Source organism: Anolis carolinensis, chromosome 4 (assembly GCF_035594765.1).
Source record: "Anolis carolinensis isolate JA03-04 chromosome 4, rAnoCar3.1.pri, whole genome shotgun sequence".
Lineage (NCBI taxonomy): Eukaryota > Metazoa > Chordata > Lepidosauria > Squamata > Dactyloidae > Anolis > Anolis carolinensis.
The window spans coordinates 232,016,781-232,040,908 of record NC_085844.1 but is presented as its reverse complement, the minus strand read 5'-3'; the positions used below and the strand labels follow the sequence as shown (position 1 = coordinate 232,040,908).

General features: G+C 38.9%; 1 protein-coding gene across 5 annotated transcripts in view; it reads right to left on the bottom strand.

Annotated features, from left to right (window-relative positions):
• The window catches only part of tshz2 (teashirt zinc finger homeobox 2), a 425,545-nt gene that overhangs the window by 332,982 nt on the left and 68,435 nt on the right, over nt 1–24,128 (bottom strand). Inside the window, exon 2 of one of the 5 annotated variants that reach the window (XM_062978939.1) lies at nt 1–24,128. This exon is cut by the window's left edge and continues 68,238 nt beyond it. The exons of the other annotated variants lie outside the window; for them this stretch is intronic. The gene's annotated coding sequence lies outside the window, so the exon portion shown is untranslated. 5 annotated transcript variants of the gene reach the window in all.

Below are 24,128 nucleotides of genomic sequence, written 5' to 3'. Positions count from 1 at the left end.
TGAGCAGAATGAGTCATTAGCCCTTTGGTGAACTCTAACAAAATTTCAACCGGCTTTTACCTGGCAATGCCCATGTCTTAAGGTAGCAGTGGGCAATCTGGGGCCCAGGTTTTGGAGGGCTGCAGTTCATCTGACTTCATTGGCTATGCTAGTTAGTACTGATGAAAGTTGAAAGCTAAACACCACTGGAGAGCCAGAGTTGCCAGTATATTAATAGGTGGCTTGATAAAGTATTGGAATTTCTTAAAATGAGCAAAAAATCTATTCAAAAATTGGGCTGCTTTGCACCCAATTTTCAGGATGATTTCTTGTAAATCCCTACCCCATTATGTCGACTCTAAAATGTAGATATATGGAATGCATTCTAAACTGAGTCCTATTCATCTGACTATCATTCTATCTATGTTATAACCAAGATGACTAATCCTAACAAGAATACACACACACACACACACACACACACACATATGATGTGTTGTTTTATATTCTGTTATATTGTATGGTTTTAGGCATGGCCCCATGTAAGCCGCCCCGAGTCCCCGTTGGGGAGATGGTGGCGGGGTATAAATAAAGTATTATTATTATTATTATTATTATTATTATTATTATTACTCATAAAATAATAGAATCTTGGATTTGCAAGGGGCAACAAGAGCAATATGGTCCAATTCCACTTTCTGCAGGAATACATAATTACAGCACCTCTGAAAGATGCCCATTTAACCTCTGTTATTAAAAAAAACAAAACAAAGTGAGTCCGTCCCATTCCCCTGAAGCTGTCTATCGCACTACCTGACAGTTTAAAGCAAAGTAAAGTTCTTCATAGTGTTTAGATAGAATCTCTTTTCTTGTAATCTGAATCCATCGTCTTATGTCCTATAGTAAAATACAATTATTGCATATCATACATTTCTGGTTCAATCTATGACATCTCTATCTTGGGTTAGGAATGAATCTTGCTTAAAATTTGGGAGATTACTGCTAGTCATAGTCAGTATGCATTCACACTGTATAATTAGTACAGTTTGACACCACTTTCACTACAGTTGCATGGCCCAATGCAGTTGCAATTTTATAAGTTTTTTAGCCTTCTTTGTCAGATAGTATTCATGCCTCGCCAAACTAAAACTCTCAGGATTCCAAACCATTGAGCCTGGCAGTTAGAGAACCTGTATTAATTTACAGTGTAGATGCACCCTAAGAGTCACATTGCTGGGATAGATGCACAAATGGCTTGACTCAAAGCAGGTTCATATTTTTCTGTTCCTCAATAAAAAGCAGGCTTCTTGGACTGAAATCATGGACACTATAATTATGTAATAATGGAAGCTAGAACCATTCACCAAAGTTGAATAGTGAGGAAGGATTCAGGACAGATAAAAGGAAGTGGTCCATATAGCACATAGTTAAATTATGGATTTTGTTCCTACAAGATGCAGTGACAGCTAAATACTTGGATAGATTTAAGGTGATAAGAAGATTGGGCTATCAATACTACATGACCCCCATATTCATGGGGGACATGATACCAGACTTTGCATAAACATGTGAAACCATAGATAATAGTTAAACCTATTATTTATAATGAGATGAATGGCACAGGTAATGAACAGAAGGTGTAGCTTATAGAGAAGGCCCTACATGAATAAGTGAAACCATGGGCAAGTAGAACTGTGGTTCTTTAATATGGAAGTTGTACTAGTTATCAATCATGTTGGATATATACTCCTGACCAGAGGCAGTATGCTTCTGGATGTCCATTGCAAAGTACAATTGTAATTGTGCTGTTCTATTCATCCTGTTTGTATCTTTCATATAACCAACCATTTATATATGATAACTGTATTCTCAATTTTCTTCTGACACGATAAATCAATACCAACTGATTAGCTACTATGTGAACAGAGTACTGGCTTAACCAAACTACTGGCGTGATCCAGTATAATTTTATTATTTGAATATTATTCTCAATTTATGAATAAGCTGCTTCTAGGATTTATGGGGTTTACTGAACAGTGTGAAGTGTACTAAAAAAGGGAGGAGAAAAAAAGTGTGCATGTATTACTTATGTTAGCCTATGATTACTCCAGTGCAAATGTTTAGGATTGTAATATTGTACCTTTCTCCATCATTTTCTTCTCTAAACAAAGAACTGCCATTGAATTAATTACCATGGTATTAATTACCATGTAGAAAAGCTATATTTTACATTTAAAAAGTACTGTTTTGATTAATAGTGTCATTAAGATCTAGAATACCTCACATCAGCCATCTTTTAAAAACAGCCCAGAGAAGTGTTAACAATTTACTCAAATGCTATTGGGGGAAAAAACCCAAATTGTTTATGTGGAGAGAGGGATAGGGTGAAAGTTATCAGATGAATCAAGGGTTTAATACATTGTTTTAATATATTTAAGAGGATCTAGTAATTTTGCTGCTCTTTAGCTGGAACATCAACTGCACTGTACTACTAAATATACTATATACTATACTGTACTACAGGAACCTTGGTGGCGAAGTGCGTTAAAGCACTGAGCTGCTGAACTTGCAGACTGAAAAATCCCAAGTTCAAACCCCAGGAGTGGCATGGGCAGCCGCTGTTAGCTCTAGTTCCTGACAACCTAGCAGTTCGAAAACATGCCAATGTGACTAGATCAATAGGTACCGCTCAGATGGGAAGGTAACGGCGCTCCATGCAGTCATGCCGGCCACATGACCTTGGAGGTGTCTACGGACAACGCCGGCTCTTTGGCTTAGAAAGGGAGATGAGCACCAACCCCCAGAGTCAGACATGACTGGACATAACGGCAGGGGAAACCTTTACTTTTACCTTTATACTGTACTACATCTTACACAACACATTCATGCACACAAAGATACAACATTGGACTGTATTTTTCCCCTGAAAATATGGTGCCAAAGATGCCCAAAAAAAAAACCATCCCAAAATGTTGAGTGGCAAAATTATAATATTTCTAGGATACAGTGTAAGGATAAATCAGAGTTGACTTGAAGGCACATAACAACAAACATACTGTTCAGTATATTAATGGCAAATATCACATCCCTTCCCCCAATGCATATATACTATGCCTAACTAGGGCCAAAACTTGTTTTAGGTGACACATTTTTATGTGTTGAAAAATACCTCCTGTTTTGTGATGTGTTTTCTTAACACTTGCTACACACTCTTTCATGTTTTTGGGCATCTATGACTACTTTATTTAATTTTTCTGTCCCACCTCTTGATCACAATGATTCATAAGGCAGTTAGGAATACATAGCCACAGTCAGCACAGTATACTGGTTATACTATTGGCTTACAACTGGCGAGACCCTGGTTAAAATCTTTCTTTGAGAATAAAGTTCATTTGCTGACTTTGGCCAGTCCCTATGTAACAGCCAAAGCTACTTGACAGTTTTTGTGAGGATAAAAATGTAGAAGAGAACTAGGTATACCACCATGAGCTCACTGGAGTTGAATCAGAATATGAATATATGTAATAACAACAGCAACAAAAAAACCCAGCAACCCTCAGATGCAAGGAGAACAGTTGTGTGTGCAGAACAACCATATCCTTCCTGGAGGAAGCACCAGGACACAGAAAAATACACAACAAAACAATATTTTTGGAAAACAAAAGACCACAACTTGTTTGTTACAGCTGACAGCAAGAGTGAGTGATTGAGGCCAACTGCACTTGGGGTGCTGGGGAGCCTGTATTTATTCTAGAGAGGCAGACCTGAAGGAGAAAATTCTCCCTCAGATCTGCACCCCACCATCCAATCAGAAGGAACCAACAAGGTTTGAAATTATTGTGTTGTCGAAGGCTTTCATAGCCAGAATCACAGGATTGTTGTGTGTTTTCCAGGCTGTATGGCCATGTTCCAGAAGTATTCTCTCCTGACATTTCGCCCACATCTATGGCAGGCATCCTCAGAAGTTGTGAAGTATACCTCATAGATGTGGGTGAAACGTCAGGAGAGAATACTTCTGGAACATGGCCATACAGCCCAGAAACCCTTTGAAATTATTAGCTGGCCATTTCTACCTCCCAGAAACAAGGCGCTCACCATGCAGCCCTCTGGGAAGAGGGAGATCAAGAGGGAGGGAGAAAGATGACAGGTGGGCAGTAGTACTGCCCACAACTTTCCCCATCCAGTAAGTCAGGTATGGCAATTATTATATAAATTAAAGCAGACAACAGATTATGATAATATCAAAATAACAGTAGAGCTAGACTCTCTTCAAAGGTAAAGCCAGTTTCAGTCTCATTCTAAAAACTACCAAGTACGATACAAGGGAAAATGGCCAAGGGAATAGAACCCAACTGACTTTTTGTCACAGGTTTGCCTTCTCTTCAGTCTCATTCCTTTGGGAGGTATGGAAACTATAAACAATTTTAGTCATCAGAGAGGCTCGGGGGGGGGGGGGGGCTCAAGTAATTGTTCAGGTACCCTGATCTCAAGCCATTGAGGTCTTTAAAAGCTAAGGTCAGTGTTTTGATTTGTTTTCAGAAACAGACTAAACAGATTGGCAGCCAATATAGGTCCTTTAGAACTGGCAAGACAGATTTCCTTATTCTTGAGCCAGCTAGCAATCTGGCTTTTGCATTTTGCAGTGGTTGTAATTCCCAGATAGCCTTCAAATGCAGCCCCATTTACTGCATATTGCTATTGCCCAGTCTAAATGTCAACAGACTAATGTAATTGTATCTAAGTCAACTTTTTACCAGGAGTGGTAACATCTGTTGCACAATTAAGTTCTTGGTGATCAAATGCCACAAGCCACATAGCCTGCCAGAACATGTATCTACCAGGTCAAATTTTATTGTACTATCAAAGTGCAACCCTAATCCTTTACAGGGAGTGGGAATCCCATCTAGAATAGGCTGAACAATTATTAGTCAACTCTATCACCAATTAACATTTGCTTTGACTCTCGCAGGGGCAAAACCTGAATCCTAGGGTCTAGAATCAACCTAAAGGGATGGTGTGCTTTCCACTTCTGTGTGGAGAGCACAAGCAGAGACTGTAGGATAAACTTTTGCCCTGCATCAGTAAGCTGGTTGGACAATAGCCAGAAGTTTCCATTCATCTTTAAGAATATTAAGAAGGAACATGATGGTAAGTAGCCAGGGGACAAAAGGGCCACTAGATGGTAGCCAAATGTGCACATCTGCCTGTGCACCTGAGCCCCCTGAGAATGTTTTTGTGAGCCCAACCCTTGACTTTTTCAGACCATTCATTTTCTATGAATTCCCTCTCCTGGAAAACCCTGACTGATTATTCTGCTTTTCAAACCCAGAAGTGGTCTTTTGATCTCATCCTTCCATCATTTTGTTTTTACACTGTTTTTCCCTCAAGCTGACACTATACCTCACAAATATAGAAAATTGTGAGTAAAAACAAATATTGTTAAAAACATATCAAAACGTTTTGACTTGACTAGTGTTTAATTATAAAAAAACCCTATTTTCAATAAATATAAAACACAGAATGAATGTAAAACTTGATGTTAAAAAACAATTTTCTTACAAAACATTCAATTCTCTGATGAAAAGACAGCAAAAAAGAAGCCAACTTGATCTCCTTTAGGAAGAGAGGTCCAGAACCTGGGAAGAGCCACAGCGAACACCCACTGTCATGTTCCCACCATGTTTGTGAAGGTGGTTGACAAAGACCTTTTTACATGGGGCAAAATAGCCCAGTTTTGCTGTTTTTATTCGTGACTAGGACAGGGTCTGCCGAGCGCCATCAGAAGACGCACAGAAGGCCCCGCTCACATTCCTCCCAAAATGGAGGGAAAATGCCGAAAGGTGCTTTCCACCATAGGGGAGCTACCCTGTCATACCCCAGCCACCTTTGGCTTCTGAACCTGATCCAGAAATGAACTATGACCAGGAGGAAACTTATTCTGACTTTTTACCTAGTCCACAGAGCTCTTTCCAATTACAGCTGTCGGCTGTTGATAGCTCGGACGATTCCTTAATTGGCATAGAAAGTGAAAATATTACTCCCATGGAGGAACCAGATGTTCTTAGTTCCCCAGAGAATGTGTCCTTCAACAGAAGGGAGTTTCTGCATCACCAGAGATCTGAGAAACAAGACATCTGCAGGAGTAACCGCTTGGCATCTCGAGGGGATAATGGATAGAAGGTTTTCCCTTGGGAACCTTTAGGGAGTTTGGGTTTCCTTGTTTGTGATCAAATCTAAGTTCCATAAAAGTGCTTTGCACTGTGGACACTTCGCGATGTCAACGTTGCTATTTCCTGAGAAAGGTTCACCGACTCTAGCTCCTGTTTCTTCCAAGCCAAGTTTCCAGATCCTGGCGGCCAAGCCGAGACGCAACTCCCGAGTAGACCCGGATTAAGTCTACTCCCTTGCCTAGCTCCTGAACCAAGTTTTGCCTCAGTTTCATCACGCTCCTGCCTGGATATCAAAGACTTCCTAGTGACTTTGGACCTTGTTATTTCAGTCTTGCTTCCTTGTTTTTCCCCCGCTCAAGAACTTTCCAACAGTTTTGACTGTGTTTCGGTTTCTGGACTTTGGACAATAATATTGTACATTTCCCTTCAATTCTTTGGACTAATTCATACCTTTTCATAAAGGACTATTATCTGCTCAACCTTTCCACCTATTCATTCCTGGATTTATAATTGTTTTAATAAAGATATTATATGTTTATTGGTCTCTGTCTGGTTTTCAGTGCTCACGCTGCCCTGGGGTGCAACATACCCACACTCCCCCCCCCCTTTCCCTGTATGATGAGGGAAAGGGCAGTGGGGCAATTTACTTATTTATTTACTTGCAATATTTATATTCTGCCCTTCTCACCCCGAAGGGGACTCAGGGTGGATCACATTATATACATATAAGGCAAACATTCAATGCCCATATACACATAGAACCGAGACAGAGACAGACGCAGAGGCAATTTAACCTTCTCCTGAGGGGATATTAAATTCTGGCTACAGGGGGGAGCAGCTGCTTCATCATCCACTGTGACGGCACTTCCTCATTCCAATGTCGTAAGTTAGTTAAATTTGCCTCCCCACTTTATAAGTGGTACCTTATTTCCTACTTGATAGATGCAAATATCTTTTGGGTTGCTAGGTAAGCAACGAGCAGGGCTATATTTTTTTAAATTGACGGGTGCTCACCCCGCCACGGGCTGGCCTTGAACTCATGACCTCATGGTCAGAGTGATTTATTGCAGCAGGCTGCTCACCAGCCTGCACCACAGCCCGGCCCCTTGCTGTGTGTTGCCTCTTTATCTCCCATCTGATGGGAACAAGGACAGGTGCCAACGGACCCTGTCCCATCCCCATTGTATGATGGGGAATGGAGATAGGGTGCACAGGGTGCCACAGTATAGCCCAAAATGTGAGACAGCATGGGCCAAAAAGGCAGAGGTCCTCCTTCTCTAAACTAGGTAGAGTCATGTGCAAAGATATATTTCTTTTAATAGGCTGAACCCAAGCCATATAGAGCTCTATAGTTCATAACCAACACTTTTAATTGTGCTCAGAGATGGATTGATAGCCAGCGAAACTGTTATAATGTGAGAGTTGAGTGCTCCCTGGTTAACAATTTGGTAGGCAGCTGTCTGGACCATTCCTTCCACATTTGATGTTAGGGTTTTTAAACCTTTTTTCCTTGCAGTCCAGTTGGTCCCCTAAGAGTTTAAAGGGGAAGATTTCACCCACAGATCCACCAAAATTGTCAACTTCCATTGTATATGTTTGATGAGGCAGTATAATTCTAGTACAGGCAGTTCCCAAGTTACAAACATCTGAATTACAAATAACTCATAGCTAAGAATGGAGGTGAAACAATAAGTGAGAGAAATCTACCCCTAGGAAAGGAAAGTTCACTCCTGAAAAAGTTTCATGGGGAAAAGGTTTCTCATCTGAAGTTTTATCACCAATCCTTGTTTCTACAACAAACCAAATTTTTAAAAATTCAGTTATCTCAGGGACAGCAAGTGAGGTAAAATCTTTTAAATAGGGGCACAGACAGCAAAACAAATGCCACAAGCGCATTACCTTTCCCTGTGCTATCCAAAGCTACAAATATATACTTAAATTTTAAAAATGTACCTGTTCTGACTTACATAAAAATTCAATTTAAGAACAAACCTACAGAACCTATCTTGTTTGTAACTTGGGGACTGCCTGCATTCTGTTCACTTGTGACACATGTGAAAATTTGAGAACAGAAAATACTCTGAACTGCAAAGTGTTATTCATGCATGTGTGTATGTGTTTTAAAAGGAGTACATTGCATATTTATAATATAGTGGGCACCACCTACTTCAAACCTTTCCAATATATGCCTATCTGAAATCAACAGGGTCTATACAGCAGCGTTGCAGTGTTGTTTTAAAAGTCCCACTCATTTGACAGAATTTGTGATTGTGACTTTCAGTAGTGCGTGGTGTCCTCTATGAGCGTTTCTGTCTTTGGCTGTTCAAATATGATGTCACAAGTTTCAAAGCTAAGAGGTGGATTTCAGGTTTTGTGGAAAACAAAATTATTATGGACCATTGCCATTTTCAAGGAGCCAATTTCTGAAAATCATTCCAGAAACAGAAATCAGGAAAAAGATAAATTGGTAGCTGACTTGATTATAAGATTCCAATAAACTTTCACTGGGAGTGTCCATGCTGATTTATTTTTCTCTTAAAATTGTAACCATTGTTTTTGTTAAGAATTATGTGGAGTTAGAACTTTGAAAAGCTCATGTCAAACCAGGCCAATGGTTTGGCTCCAGCCTTCAAGTCAAACCTAAGCATTTTGGAGTTGAATGTACACACATGATAAAATTGTTTAAAGAAACAATATACATAATGTCACTAGACCACCAGGAATTAATGCCAGAATATTTTCCTTGGCTTCATGTTTCCCTGGCTCATCCTTGCTCACAGAAAAAGAGCTGAATGATTCTTAAAAATTACCCAAGAGTCTGGTTTCACTTATATTAATATCTAAGTCTCTAGAAGTTAATCACAAGATATGCTGTAAAGTTCTTTGAAAAACAATGGTACTAAGAAGTAGGGGTGTGCAATTCGGGTAAACCCATGCAGTTTCCAGTGTCCTGATTTCAGTGGCTTCCCCATTCTGTTTTTCAGGAGCTTCCTGAATTTGGAAGGACAAAATGCCATTTTTTGATTCAGCAGCCAAAAGATCAGTTTTCGCTCCAGGAAGGTCCAGCCCCCTTTTCATCATTTTTAGGGCTATCAGGATGATAATGGCCAGACTTGGAAGACATATTTACCACTGCCAGCCCAAAAAGGTATCCCGTAGGAGGACCTGATTGAGATTCAGTAGTACCTATCCCTCTGGCTTTTGCTCCCTTGAAAGCCTGGCCATTTGACCCAGCAGCATATTTGGAAGGGGAAGAGAAGCTCAGGCTTCTTATGTGAGAGAAGTAGCACACACCCATGGAAGCCAACAGAAAAATACAAGAGAGTCAAAGGATTGAAATTAAATGGAAGATTTTCCTTTCTCCACCACACCTAATTCTTTTCTCCACTTGATTTATCCATTTGTTTTGCTATCACACAGGAGACAAATGTCTCCTCTCCTGTTTGCCCTCATATCAAGAACTGAGTTAAGGCATCAGGCTTAGGAAACCTCTTTTCGGTGGCAAAGTGTGTTAAAGCACTGAGCTGCTGAACTTGCAGACCAAAAGGTGCCAGGTTCAAATCCCGGGAGCGGAGTGAGCACCCACTGTTAGCTCCAGCTTCTGCCAACCTAGCAGTTTGAAAACATGCAAATGTGAGTAGATCAATAGGTACCACTCCAGCGGGATGGTAACGGTGCTCCACGCAGTCATGCCGGCCACATGACCTTGGAGGTGTCTACGGACAACGCCGGCTCTTCGGCTTAGAAATGGAGATGAGCACTAACCCCCAGAGCCAGACATGATTCTGGCCCATCTTACCTGTCCGAACGTATCTCCCCCTATGAGCCTTCTAGAACTCTTAGATCATCGGGGGAGGCCCTGCTCTCGGTCCCACCAGCCTCGCAGGTAAGGCTGGTGGGAACAAGGGACAGGGCCTTCTCGGTGGTGGCTCCTTGGCTATGGAACACCCTCCCCAGCAACATAAGGCAGATACCAACTCTCCTAGGCTTCAGGAAAGCCTTAAAGACATGGTTGTGCATGCAAGCTTTTAATGAATGAGAACATGGACTTTACATGACATGTACAAAGACTTATTGAGGATTCTGGATGAATGGATTTTAATCTTGGACATGCTTAAAATTTTATATAATGTGATTTTATTTTGTAATGGTATCTGTTTTATATGAATTGTTGTTTTGTAGATTGCTTTATATCAATTGTTGTTTTTACATTGTTTTTAGGCATTGAATTTTTGCCTATTTACTGTAAGCCGCTTTGAGTCCCCTCGGAGAGAAAGGCAGGGTAAAAGTGATGTAAATAAATAAATAAATAAATAAATGATTGGACTTAGCGTCAGGGGAAACCTTTACCTTTACTTTCCCCTAGTATCTTTTAACTAGATCTGAGTTAAGACACCAGACTTAAGAAACCACTTTTTCTGGGATCCTTTCCCCTAATATTGTTCAACTAGATCTGGGGAAGGGGATTAAATTCTCCCTGTGGGGACTCCCCTGTGGGGACCCCAATGCCCTTTCACAGCCTCCCTAATGCATGCCCACCCTCACTTCCCTAGTGAAACAGTAAAAAAGAAGGAATGAACGATATTAATCTAAGAAAAATAAATGAAATTGACAAAGGAAAAGACTGGAATTGAGTCCAAAAGCAGTAGCATAAAACAGTGATCCTGCAGTGTATACTATTGGGAATAAGCTCTTTGTCACCACCAAAGTCAGTGAGAGTTGCTTTCAAATAAAAACATGTTGGACTACTCTGGAAGAAGTTGGGAAATAAAGACAAAACTTTGCTTTTTTTAGCCCTCTCTCTCACTCCTTCATTATGCCTGGAGTTGCTTTCAGAAGAACGCATTGATTGCAGGATCTTCATTGATGCTGATTATATTCATAGGACAATTGAGAATATTTATGCAAACAATGAGCAAATTCTAAAGTTTGTTCTTTCTCCACCTCCAAATAAAGATAACATGTTCACCTTGACAATCTTAGGTACGTGGATTGTTCTCAAGATCTCATTAGCTTGTATAGCAAGCACATTAGCAGACAGACTAGGTAAATTGTTGACCTACTTAACTTCAACAGAGAAAGTCTGCTTTGCTTGAGCTTGAATTTTCAAAGAGTCATTTGTGTACGACCTTACAATGTACTATATATTTCAATCAAATGTTAGCATGCAAAAAAGGAGCCAGCTTGCAGCATCCTCTTGGTATCTATGGGGAATAGACACAACATTACACAGAAGACGAGATGGCAAGTCCTTGAAGCAGACATTTACATGGGGATTTTGTTTTAGAAAAACACTATCTGCTGTAATATGGGGATGGATTTGTCACATGTATGGTCAGTATTTTGTACTCTTTATATATAATTAATTATATCTTTATATTATTACCACCCAAACTCTTCCCCCCAAAAGAAAAAATCATGCTAAAAAAGAGGATAAAACTGGATACACAATATTTCCAAATGCTAATTTCAATCAAATATATAAATCAATTTAATCACACCATTATGGGGAACAGTGTTCCTGTTCTGATTTCTACCCCAATGCTTAAATTGGATGGGCAATCTCAAGGTCTCTGCTCTTCCATCTGATTCATTGTGCATAGACTGAATTTGCCTCCCAAATAAACATAGCCCACATGACCACCCTGTACCTGTATTTTGAGCTCTCTACTTCCAGCAGCTCAAACTGGAATCCGCATGATCTGAAGCTGGATTTTAGACTAGTGAACATAACCTTTACATTTCATTTCAGTTCTGAATAGAATAAGGTTGTAATATCAAGTCCTGTGATTCGAAGAAATATCAAGTCAATTTAATGGGTAGGTATGAATTACTATTTGAGTTTATGCCTCATTGTCTGGTCATTCAGGACCACTGACCTAAAAACACTGAGATCCCTTAGTCCAGAATTATGAATGACTGCATGCTGATGTATTCTGCCATTATTGGCAACCTATTTCACAGTAGGAGGAACTCTAGAAATACTATGAAAGCAAAAGTCATGCATTCATCTTCAAAAAGAACCTATAAGAGAAGATGAATAACTAAATCTTCTGATGTCTTATGGGTACAAGGGTTGGAGTTTTGGTGTGGTGGTAAGTGGATTTGTTTATATCTACAGTAGTGTGCTGTTGTTAAATGTTGGGGCTTGATGTCAAAATCCATAAATGCTCAGGCCCCATTATATACAGCAGCATAACATATGTTTGTGTGCATGCAGTGTGTGTGTGTGTGTGTGTGCACGTACACACACACACACACACACACACACACATTCAATCTGTGGATGGTTGAATTCATGGATGCAGAATCCATTGATATGGAGGGCCAACTGTAACTGTCTAAAAGAGGAACCAAAGTGGGTCATGAAGCAAGAGAAGAACAATCTTGAAGCATCTGACAGATCATGGAATGCCTCTTGAGGGGGAAAAAATAACTATTGCTATAGATCATGAAGATATATGATGTGGTTTGGCAGCCAGTGCATTTCTTTAAAAATAGTATGGATTACATTAGTACAAGAAAGGATGATGAATGAAGACAGGGGCACAATCCACTTGAAGTCAAGCATGCCTGAAAGCCACTGCAGTCAGTGGTACTGACACATTTTTACTGGGAGCTTTCATCAATAGTTTCATCAGGACATAAAACTTTACCTGTCCTCTAAAAATGCCCCTGTTCCTCAACTTCTCTTCAAAAGATTATGGTGCACAGATAGGGGAGACTACTGCATTGATAGGGCATCTACTTTGCAAAGAGAAGGTCTTGCTCTTATCTTTTGACATATTAATGGCATCAGCAACAAAAGAATGGAAACCTCTTTCAGCCTGGTAGATGAATTCCATTTTGGTTAAGTTGGTGCAAGGGAAAATGCAAAATGATGGGACCAAAAGTGCTAGAATATTTTATCTTGAACTTTCAAGAACGAATAACAAAGCTTTGGGAAACACATTGTAACCCTTTAGAGTGGAGGAAACCCTATGTAAAACCTTGGAGAGCATGGAGAAAGGGCATGCACATTTAAAGATAATAGTCTTGCACAAAAGATAATTTCTGCTGAAGTATCAGTCAGTCTGTTTCTTCTCTTGTTGTGTAATATTTTGGTTGTATAACTTTCAAACCAGCAAAGGTGGAACTACAATGTTGGCCTCTTGTCTTTATTTTATTACTTTTAAACTTATTTATTATGCAATGCTTTTGACATGAAATAAATAAATAAATAAATAAATAAATAAATAAATAAATAAAACCTCTTGTTGAACTCTTGACTGTGGACAAATCTACAAAGCGGGAAATTCCTCCTTTTTCCTCTTGCACATTGCTCTGATGCCCTTGATAATGTCACTCCAGGTGATGAGTGATGGCCACCTGCCGTTTCGTACCTGGTGATTGCCAGTACAATTAGAACAGGAGCAGGGCAGTAAGGGTGGTTATCCAGTTGCACCAAATTAGATTTGGTGCCTGTGTGTGGTAAGGACTTTTTCCCACTTCTGCAGCAATCCGGGGGTGGCAGTGAGAACCACCCCGAGGTTGATCTAGAGTTCAGTTTAGCCCTGGGATATTGTAGATCTGCCCTGTGTTCCTTGTATATAGATTTATAATGCAATTTAGCTTTGCTTTCTGCACACTTTTCCAAAATACAGTGAAGAACAAAGTAAGTGGGTGGGTGTGTCGTCCCCCCCCCCCCCGGAAAGCTGCACAGTTTTCTGAAAAGAAGTGTAGGAATTTTTTACTGTAAAGTTGCATGGTTTCTCAAACTCTAATCAGTTCTTTAAAAGTGTGCCGTTTATGTTGTGTTGTGGTATGTTGTTTTACTTCCTATATAAACTTCTCAAGGGATCAACAATTCAAACTTAACCCATTAGGAAAATGACACATTTCTGTTCCATCCCTAGTTTAAATGGACTAACAGACTCACCTAATATAACACAGATTTTTATTTCACACTAGAATTTGCAAATATGGTCTACTCAATGTGTGTGTGTGTGTGTGTGTGTGTGTGTGTGTGCATACACATACTTTAGGTATATGCCTAAGATATTTTACATAAAGATACTAAGCATGAGAAAAGTTGAAGACTGTTCTTCAAAAGAAGCTATTTCCATTCTTCTACAGCACACAAAAATGTACCTTTTAAACTGCATTACTTTTGTAAAAACTGTAGTCTGCATCAATATATTTTACTAACACCTGTTTACTTGAAAATAAGTCAGATTGAATGGGATCGGGCTTATACTTTTAACTAGTCATGCAAGGAATCAGTCTGGAACTATACAGGCATACTTCACCAAAATGGCAGTTTAGGTTACAAACCATGGCTTCAACGCAAATATTACCTTAAACTGAACCACAGTTTTCCCCACTTGCTAGTGCATATATATATATATATATATATATATGAGAGAGAGATAATTTATTAAGCATGCAATACTGCCAGGCCTAAAGGAGATAAAGAAAGAAAAGAACCCTACACACCCATGACTACCATAGACGATTGCCCAGCAATACAGTACCATTTAATTGAAAAGTGCTGTATTAGTGAAGTGCTCAAAGCAAGGGATGCTTGTATTAGTTGCTGAACTGAAGACTGCTGCTGGCATTAACTGACTTCATTGCTAGGATTATCTTTTGAGAGCAGCTGCAAAGAATGCCTACTATCATTATTTTCACTTCCAGCATGGGATTCCATAGCAATTGACGCATATTTTGCAAGAGGTATTCAGCAGTATTATATCATGAGAGCCTCACACCAAGCCACATCAGTGAAAAACTTCACACAGCAAGCAGTGACTCACTCACTAGCCCATTCATTGATTGGCCCACAGCAGTGGGGAGCAGCAACTTTGACTTTGCTTCAGAGAAAAGATCACCAACTTGGACCAACCTGGAATAAATACACAGAGCTGAAATGAATAGCAGATCAAATTCGGTGAAGCTTTTCCTTTGACAAATGCTCAAATTCACCTTTTCATCCTCTGAGAACTTCAACTTCAAAGCCTTCACATTGGCATCTTCATTTAATTCATGTTGACAACCTTGACTTTGCTTAATTTGCTTTGACAACTTTGACTAGAATCAAAGCAGACATTTTGTTTTCACTGCTTCTGCTCATGTGACAAACAGCCAACCAACCCCAAGTTACATATACAAGGTTATATAATGTCTAGTTCTCATCACTAACAGCATAGCTTTATGAGCAGTGAAAAAGAAACAGATCAATAGTGATTCAATAGAATCATCTGAAAATACTGTTCAAATTAGAGGGTCTAACTAATGAGGTATTATATAGGATTTTAATATATTTCACATACACAATTTCCATAATACTTACAATAATCAAATGGTCTTATTTATTTATTTATTTATTTGTTTGTTTGTTTTAATTTAGATAAGCTGTACTGTCATCACCTGGCTGGAGATGAAGACGGAAAAAGAATAGTTTGTCTATGGAAGGCATAGGGAACGCATGTAAGCAAGAAAGTTCTGTTTTCAAATGTCTGAAGTGCCATAAATTTACAGGATGACTTTTGATGAGAAAGGGGACTTTTCAGCTTTGCATATTGTTGAACATTATGTACATCTGAATAAGATATCATGGCAGCGACTTGCAAAATTCTGCAATTAATAGTTTGGGGAACTACTAATTCTCCACTAGAGTGCTAGGTCTCTCAAGGAAAGAATTCTGGCACAATCCTGTAAGATGGACCATAAAAGTACAGTACGGCCCCCATATCCATGGAAGATAGGCTTCCAGTCTTCATGTTGATTGATGTACTGTGAACAATGGTGAATCCTACTGAAATGAAGGACATTCAGTCCAAGAATGTAATTTAGTTGTGCTGAAGAATCTTGAAAATGCCTAGAGAGGACATATTTTATTGGATGTGGATGAATGAAATAATGGGTACCAGTTCTGTGAATATATGGGTCATACTGTTTGTCACTGGTATCTGTAATTCCAAGAAGACTGAGCTAGTAAGTAGCTGGAGGGACTGTTGTTCAAACTATCTGGACAATGCAAGAAACTTTACCCTTGAGGAAGCTAGATATTTCTGCAGACTTTTAAGCTCACCTTGCTGCATATCCAAATTTTGAAATCTCCATGCTGATCCCTTGATACAATCAACCTTGTCAGGACAAGTAGTAAAAGGTACAGTAGAGAAAGCAAAGAAAATCAGGACTGCAGGAATCAATTTATTCCAAGCAAACAAAACAGGATTATCTAATTAGACAAGATGTAGGATATCCATGATTAGGATCTCTCACTACTTTTTTTTTAAAAAAGAGATTAAACAAAGCAGTGAAAAGAGGACACTTGTGTGAAGCTGGTAAGTAATTTCCTAACTAGGTAAAGAGTTTGCAGGAGTGGTTTAGATCAAGAAAATGATGATGGCAGTTTAAATCACAACTTAATTCAGTGCTATGCTATAATAAGATAGAGTTTGATCACCAGTATTAAGTCAGAAAGAGGCAAGAACCTCAGGTGGCAGACACTAGAGAATGGAAGTCAGATTCCCCAGATATATCTCTGCCTGGAGCACAGTCTAAGGGCGCTTCCATGCAGTACCTATATTTCAGAGAAAATTGGTTTAAAAGGTGAAATGGCCAGATGACGTTTGTGCTAAATGCATGCTCAATCACAGCAATGGAGGGAAACACATTTCAAAAAGGTCCCCTTTATCCCGGTTATGGGCGGGGAAAAAATGGATTTTCCCATGACAGTCATGTAAAGTTTGGGGTTTCCCTATTTACCCCCTGTGGAGACTGCTTCCTGCCCATGCCAGTTTTAAAAAGCCTGAAACAGTGGGTCAGCTCTTTGGGCTCCCACGGAGACTCAGCTGATTTCCAGCTGGTTTAAAGTGAGGTAAAGTGAAGAGCCATAAAAGGATTCTGAAAGTGTTTATTTTAAACTTTATAATAGTAAATGAGCAATTGGGGAAAGAGGGAAATATGACTTTTTTTTTAAAAAAAAATGTGCCATTGTTATACACTGATGCATATGTGCACACATAGGAGTCTCTCTATATTTGTATGGACGGATACCCCCTGTCCGCTCTCCATTTTATCCCAAGACACAGAAGGGCTGAGAGGACGGTGGGGGAAGAAAGCTTGGGACCAGCAGGTATGTATGGGGACCAGCTCTGAGGTCCCGGGTATGTTTATCCCACATATTAACCCTGAATTTTTGTGCTGTCTGAAAGCACCTTAAGTTCTTGGTAGATATTCATGGTGAAAGCATGATAAGAAAGAGGACATTAAAGAAATAAACAAGTATATAGGTTTATTGGCAGATAGCCATAACATCTTAATGTAATTTTTGTTTTCAAAATTCATACGGTTCTAATTTAATTACTGTATATACTCATGTATAAGTCTAGATATTTTTGTTAAAAATTGACCCAAAAACCTGGGTCAGCTTACTGGTGAATGTAAGTACTGTACCTTAACTCTTATTAAAAAAAGAAAAAGAAACATCTTCTCTAAGCATTGTGGTGAAAGGTGAGAGCTTAGTCCCTTCTGAGCCAATCTAAAAGAAGCACTGATCCTCTCTCCACTCTGGTGCCAGATCTAGCCTTTTTAAATTTCAGGTAGCTCTTTGGCACTCCCCCTCGAAGGAGCTACAAGAGAGCAGAGGGAGTCAGTGCTTCTTTTAGTTTTTATGGGGATAGATTAATCTCTTGCATTTTGCCTCTACTCAAAGAAATTAAAGGTCCCCTAACTTTTATCACAAAAGGATCCATCCCATTCTCTAATTAGAGTGGGGAAAAGGCTTTTTTGAATGCCTGGGTGGTAAAATTGCAGTGGCAACCAAGAACAACTGCTCCTTGAAGTGGTGCTGGCACTTCATCCTCAGCTCAGAATGACCTTTGACTTATCCACAGATCATATCAAAATCCATAATTTTGACCTCAAAAACCTAACCTCAACGTATCAATAAAATTAATTAATATCGAGCATACAGTTCTGGGAGCCTCACTTTAAGGAAGATACAGACAAATCAGAACAAATCAGAACAAGTTCAGAGAAGGCCAATAAAATAGGAGGCATGTGGAACAAAGCCTATAAAAGAGATGGGTACATTCAGTTTAGTGAAGAGAAGACTGAAGGGGTGACATGACTGTAGTGTTTATTACTTCAAGGACTGTCACAGAGAGGAGAGGGCAGCCTTTTTTTCTGCCCCAGAAGGGAACCAATTGTCTTTAGAGGTGATGGATTCTCCTTCTCTGGATATCTTCAAAAAGAGAATGGATAGCTATTGGCTGGGGATTTTTTAGCTGGAGATCTTACACTGAGCACAAGGCTGGACTCTATGATTCTATGGCTCTAACTGTAGAGTTACAGAATCATAGCGTGAGATAGGACAACAAGTAGCATCTTTTCTAACTCTCTGGCATGCAAAAATCTACTACTAATGTAATGTATTCCTCAGACAAGCAGCATTTAGCACTGTGAAGTTCTTTCTAATGTTTAGTAAGAATACCTTTGTTATAATTTGAACTGATTGGTTCAGGTTCTATCTTCTTGATCAGCAGAAAATGCACCCATTTCGTCTTCTACATGACAGTCCTTCAGATATTTTTTAAAAAACAATTATTTCATCTCTCAGTCTTCTCTTCTCCAGGCAAAGCATACCCAACTCTCTCAACCATTCCCCATGGGTCTTGGTTTCTAGACCATTTACAATTCCGGGTGCTCTCCTCTGGATATATTCCAGCTTGTCAATGTTCATTTTCAACTGTAGTGCTGTCAACTGGACACAATATTCCAGGAAAGATCTGAAGAAAGTAGAATAGCAAGGATTATTATTTCTCTTGATGTGGGAATTGTACTTTGGTTTGATTTGCTCTAGAATTGCATTACATTTTCTGAATATCTCTCTCCTGACCTTAGGGGTTCTGTTAGAGAAATTCTACTCAAGGAAGAACACCCTGCTATGTTTCTGATATGTGTTGTATTAATTGCTTATGCACACAGTACCTTGACAAAACAAGGCCCATTCTTTTAAGACAGTTTTAAAAAATGTAATGTGGCAGGACTGCCTACAGCAGTGGGCGGCGGCGGGGGGGGTGTCTCTGTATTAAACATCCCATCAGCTTCATTTCTCTGAATGCACTGACATTATAAGAAGTGAATACAAGAAAGCCCATTAAAATATTATCTGTGCTGAGCACTCTGACTTTGATCCTCCAAATGCTTTGGACTTTGCTTCCCATAATTCATGACTGTTGGGTCAGGTGGCTAGGGCTTCTGGGAGATGAAGCCCCAAACATCTGGAAGACCCAAGTTTGGGAATCACTGCTTAGGAGATATCACCTTTAAATGACTGGTTTTAAATCTATCTGGCTATCTCCTCATGATAGATCACACTTTGTACACAATCAGGTCTATGTGCACCCCATGCTTAATAATTAAATACATTCCATATTCTGTGCCAAAGAACCCAAACTGGAAGCCAGGAAATGCTACTTAGTTAGACTGGTAAAGATTATGAAATGTGTGTGTGAGTGTTATATAATTTCTTCTTTTTTTTAGTTTTAGGAATAAATATTTTGATTTTTCAAGTCTTTGAGTCTGAGTGTTTCACCCAAGGTGCTTAAATTGAAAAAAAATCCTAAAAATCAGTGGATGACCAGATCTTTCTGAAACTTTGCAGGACCGATGCTCTGTACATGTTGTGGGACTGTGGAGAAATTCAAGGGGATTCCTCTTGTAGTGTGTGTGTGTGTGTGTGTGTGTGTGTGTAAAACATTTAACATTTTCCTAAATATCAGTGGATGACCAAAACATTCTGAAATTTAGCAGGGTTAAAGTAGCAAATGTTGCTTATAAGTGTGGCAAGTTTCATCCTGATAGCTATAAAAATGACAGGGAAACAAGCCTCGAAAGGGTTGTTGTATGTTTTCTGGGCCTCGAAAGCTTCCCCATTGCCGCTAATGGAACAAATCTTACTGAAGCAATATCAAAACTTCAGAATTCAGATTACAGATTGAAATCCCCCCCCCCCAAAAAAAAATCTTTCCAAATGGAAATAGGAGGCCCTCTGAATTTAAAAACGAATTATAAATTAGATTTCTGCCGTTTCACACATCTCTAATATGTGCTGAGCTACTTAATGCTCCAAGGAATCTTAGGCTCAGCTTCTAAAGAAACCCATACAGTTAGGAAACAAGGATGTAGATGTTGTTGAGAAAACAGAAAATGTAAAAAAAGAGCAATAGTGTTATGAGGAATGAATTAATAAGGGCATGAATGTAAACATTGGTAGCAAGAGTAGGGGCCAAAGAAAAAAAGATCCCGCAATGACCTCCCACTTAAAAGACTACACACTGCTTGTTGTTTCCAAAAATTCCATTACTAAAATAAATAAATAAGTTATGAAATTTACATTTTTCTCCGAAGCATCTTAGAAAAAAAAAGAGTGCTTCATTTTTTTCATTTATCTCTGAATATTTTATCTTTGGAAGACAGCAATACTCTCTCACTGGAATAATGTTGCTACAAGGCATGTCAAGGAGATGTTGACTTGCTTTTGAGGCCTCAAGGATGTTTTGCACTTTGTACTGTTGAAGAAAATTATATTTGGTGTAGTGTTCAAACCCAACAAAAATGATGTTTGCAGGAGGAGGTCAGTTGAAGATGTGGTTTGAGATGGAATACACAGACACCACTCAATGCTAACTTTCCTTTTCAAATTCAGGTGCAGCAGCAGGTGTTTTGAATGATTGACCGGGTGTGGTAATGGCCAACAAATGGAGAAATAGCCCAGATAAAACAAGAAATGCAATCAGCATGCAGTCCATCTGTCTGACTAGGCTGTATTCAGTCTACTCTGGAAAAGGATGGATTTCTTTGGAAAAAATAAATAAATGGGGAACTCCTGAAGATTTGGCAAAGATGCACTGTGCTCCTTGAACCTATCAAGGGTTACTACTTCCACTGCTGCATAACTACCTTGATGGGATGGAATTTGACTGTACACCAAGGTTTGTATTTGACTTTGGGCTTGTCTACACCAGCCCTTTACCACAAAGCAGACCATAATTTGAATCTGGATGTCCAGACAGTGTTGACCCTACTTAACTTCTAATATCAGATAAGATCTGATCCAGTTAGGGTATTTAGGCAGTTGATCATGTATCTCAGGCAGAATGCAGCCCTGGGACTCAGATATGGAACATCCTCCCCAGACAAATTTACCAGTCATGGCACTTTTGTTGCTTAGTGAATATACTTCATTCTCCCAGAACTTTTAAACTTTCATTGTAAAAAGGTGTTTTTAAATTTTCCAACTGCTCTTGCAGATTCTCTTATGGTAATGCTCTCATCTTAGTTTCAATTGCGTATTTGTTTTAATTTGTTTTATATTTTATATTTATTTGTTTATAATTTGTTTGCTAGTTTAATTTGCATCCTAACTTTCTCCTGGTACAAATTGAAAAGAATACTACTAAAACCTATTTGACACAAAGCTTTTTAAAAATCTATTAAAAACACTTAGGTAAAATTGTTTGAAAACACTAGTAAAGATGACAACAACAGAACACATATTGCATTGCATTGCATTATATTTGCTTCTTCTTCTTCTTTTTTTAATCTACAATGGTTATTTTATGAACCAATCAGAATGCTTTCGTCTTCAGGGTGCAATAAAATGCAGACAGTAAGTGAACAGTGGCCTGAACAAACTGAAGCAAGTCATTTAGAGGAAAAGTCTTTATTGATAGTCACTCTGGTAGCCAACAGCTTCACTGACAGCATGGATGCATCAAATGGATGCCTTACAGTTGGTCAATGGTGGAGTCTTTTCATGAGTTCAATTACAGGGCTTCGCATTCATACAGTTCTCATGCTCGCTGCATATTTTAGCATCATGTTTCTTCCACGTGCAGCCAGATTTGACAGATATAAACTCCAGACCCACAGTACAAGCATATATAGTGCGGATATTTTTGAAGGTATGGAAAGAATCTGAAGACACTACTGCATCTGTTACATATGCAAACAGGAAACTAAGCATTACAGTATGGATTCTGGATGAACAGAAGCCAATTCTCTCTTTTGAGACATTTGCACCGTTCTTGTTACCTTCCAAGGACAAATGAGCAAATCTGTTTGTAGAATTTGGAGCCTAGTCTGCATTTTTAATGCAGTACTAATGAAATAAATATAAAGCCAGCAAGATAAAGATACAGTTCAAATACACATACACAAGGAATGTAATGTACACTACGAGGCCAAGATATATGCATTCATTTGAAGCAATTGTAATGAGGGCTTGGAAGTTAAAGATGTGTTATTGCTGCTGAGAAGCAGATCAATGATGGGGTCAAAGCATGACTTTTCCTGGTGAAATCTCTGAGAGAGGTTAGTTGGTAGCAAGAGGGAACAATGAGAGTTCTGGGTCAAAAGTATTATGATTTGAATGCTCTCCATCCAATCACAAGGAACTCAATTATATGAAATCGTATAATTTACTTCTTACAGAACCCATCATCCCTTGGTGCAGAAGCCTCATAAAAGTTTATAAAAGTTTATAAAAATTGGGTCCAAAAACCAGATGACAGTTCTATGCTGAGAAAAAATGGGTTTTGAAACCAGCATAAATTATCTCTCACATACTTTTATATCAACACAAGCAGTCAAATAGCTGCAGAGTCTCAACAGTTCTGGAAGTGTCTGTTACTAGTGATAACCCAACCAACACATCTGAACTGGATTCCAACAGGGATTATTTCACCATATGAATGCAAAGGATATTCTCATATATAGCATCTTCAGGAGAAATAGTGTCTTCACACATCAGGACACTCTTTTTTTGCTTTTGCTTTTTCTTAAAAAAAGATTACATTTCTGGAATCTTAATTATTTGTATGTGTGCAAAAATGAATTTGTACAGCAATTGCTTTGGGGAGTAAAACCAAGGTTTAGTGTAAAAAATTGAATTCTGATTAAATATATTGGTTTTTTTTTTACAATAACACTTGATCTCTTATGAAATCATAGAATTCCATAGAATTGGAAAATATACTAAGGAGCATCCAGTCCAATCCAACCCCCTGCCATGCAGGAAAACACAATCAAAGCACTCCCAACAAATGGTCATAGAGTCTCTGATTTAAAAACCTCCACAGAAGGAGAGTCCAACAAACTCCAAGGCAGCATATTCCAATGTTGAACAGCTCTTGTCATCAGGAAGTTGAGTGTTTTAATGGAATTTCTCTTTATGCAGTTTGAATCCATTACTCCAAGTTCTAGTCTACACAGCCACAGAAAACAAGCTTTCCTCTTCCTTCATATGATATCCTTTCAAATATTTAAACATGTATATCATGTCCTCTCTTAACCTTTTCCTTTCCATCCTAAACATATCCAGCTTCCTAACATTCCCCTCATAGTACTTGGTTTCCAAACCTTTGATCATTTTGGTCGCTCTCCCCTAGATGCGTTCCAGCTTGTCAATTGCTTTCCTGACCTGTGGTGCCCAAAACTCAACATAGCATTCCTGGTGAAGTCTGATCAGAGCAGAATTGAGTAGTACTATTACTCCCCTGGAACTAGACACTATACTCCTATTAGTGCAGCCTAGAATCACTTTGATTTTTTTTAGTTCTCCTTTCTGCCTCCTGAAATTGATGTTTTGTTATACCTAATGGAAGCCTTGTTCCTTAAAAAAGCCCTTCTCCATTACCGTGTTCACCCTTTCACAGATATCATTATAGGATGAAGACTTTATTACTGTGCCTAGTTCATGATCTAGTCCTGTTTACAGGAAATTATCACTCTCAATAAATGCAAATGTTCAGCAAAATACAAAAATAACAATTTTAATCCAATAAAGTCTTTCAAAGAATGCCACTTATGAACCAATATATTGATCTTGGCAGCAAGTTGCAGCAACATCTGTCTTGGAGAAGTGAAGAAGATGATATGACACAGTGGGGTCCAGATTAATGCTGAGCATTCTAGTATCACACAAAC